Consider the following 2,161-nt stretch of genomic DNA (forward strand, 5'->3'; position numbering starts at 1 on the left):
ATTTGTGCTTCATGGCCATGTGCAAAACAGCCACACCTGAGCATGCATATTCCTTTGCACATATACATTTAAGAAAATCTTATTGGTTCAGAGAACAAGCAATAGATGTTTATGCCATTTGCCACTGTAAATCTTGACCTCTCAAAGTCACATTTTGACTTAGTTATATCCATAACCACTGACACCCTCAAATACATTTTCCGTATGACTCCACCCCTGTTTTATTCCACACCGGCAGCCGCATGTGCCCCTCACATCTGAATAGCACAATTGGCAGTGACCTCACCACATCAATCTCACCCGCCGTACGTATGCAACAATCAGCAATCAGACTTTACTCCCTTTTGATCCCTTTAAAACTGCTATCATGAGAGATAAATCGCCGCCTCGACCGACTCCCGAAATTACTTAAAAACAACACAAACCTCTTAAAGCCTGTTCAAAAATAGATGGCATAAATTTATTTATTTTCAATATCTCAATCAGATGTGATGTAAAAAAACATTGGAATAAATCATTTATGTGTCCTATACCACGAATTTATATGTCCTATACCACGAACTTTTTAGACCTAAATTTAGTTCTGTTATTCCACCACCACATAAATAGACACAGTCTCTTACTCAAAGGGCTCGATACATAAAACAATAATAGATGATGAGAGTTGATGAAACTAAGGGGTATAGATAGACAGAAGTTATCAGTTACTCCCTCCACTTCATAATGTAAGTCATTCTAGAATTTCTCATATTCATATATTGATGTTAATGAATTTAGACATATATCTATATAGATTCATTAGCATCAATATGAATGTGGGAAATGCTAGAATGACTTACATTGTGAAACGGAGGAAGTATGAGCTAACCTTATGTCATGAAATTTTTAAAATTATATTATTTTGATAGAAGATTACAAGAAAAAGATACCGGTTGGAAGAAATGACAAAAATAGCACCATGTTGAAGTGGAGCAGTTCGATATAGTCCATGTCGTACTGTCGCATAGCAATTGGTTTTTTTTTTTTGGGGGGGGGGGTTGAGAGGAGGGAGGATTATTTGGACACTGTGCCATATGATGCAATGGGTGAAGAGGTGCCAAAAGCCCCTCTGACGAGCCTCCGCTCCTTCCCAAATCGCTCTGTTAGTGTACGACAGGTACCATATCAAACTGCTCCAGCTCAAAAGGGATTTTATGATTTCTTCCATGTCCCAACCCGTATGGTATTATTTCCAAAACAAATCTGCATTATGATCTTATGGTTGTGTTAGAAGATCAGATCTAGCATAACGAGCATTGCTCATTAAATATAGGGTTAATTGGATCTACGCCATTATAAATTCTATAGTTTTGAAAGATACCATTACAACTATACCGAAATTTGAGATATGCCACTACATATCCCTTCACAGCATTTATTAGAAAATTTTGACCGAATTTCCCTTTCTTCCTCCATCCCCTTCCCTTCATGTTCATCTCATCCCCGAACGTGAACGGTGCCCGTTCACCACCACCACCCTGCCTGCGCATCCATCGGTCTAAAACCAAGCTTGCTAGGGTAAGCCAAGATGACGCACTAGAGCCATGGAATCCCACGCTCAACACAATCACGGCAGACAAGGCACGGCCCCTGCTCGAGTCCATCAATGCGGCAAGGGCTTCCGCGAGTGTGGACGATGATGGCGGACTCAACCTTCAGCAGCAGCAGCAACATGTCAGCTATGGCGTCCAATACATCGGCAACAGTATCATTGGCGACAACGAGATGCAGATGACACCGGTGACAGATTGCATCAAGTGCGAGTGATTTGTATGGCACCATTCCATGGGATGAAAACCTTACAGCCACACGTGATGCGCATACTTGTCGCTGAGCCCGTCCCCTAGGTCCACCTTGTTGATGAGAGCATGTCTGTTGCCGAACCCGCCGGATCAACAAACAGCGCCGGATCCCTCACTTGCTACTGCTACCCTTCCGTTGGTGTTCTTCAACCCGCCATCAACACGCGGGACCCGCCCGATGCCACGCTCCTCGAGCACCTCCTTGGCGACCTCAGGGAGTTGTACCTCAAGCCCGGTGTGCCCCTGTTGTCCGACCTCATCTCCGCCTATGCTCGGCCGTGTTCCTAGATGTGTGGCACTCAAGCTCCTCGCCTCTGCAC

The sequence above is a fragment of the Oryza sativa genome, chromosome 8, assembly GCF_034140825.1.
Source record: "Oryza sativa Japonica Group chromosome 8, ASM3414082v1".
In the NCBI taxonomy this organism is placed as follows: Eukaryota; Viridiplantae; Streptophyta; class Magnoliopsida; order Poales; family Poaceae; genus Oryza; species Oryza sativa.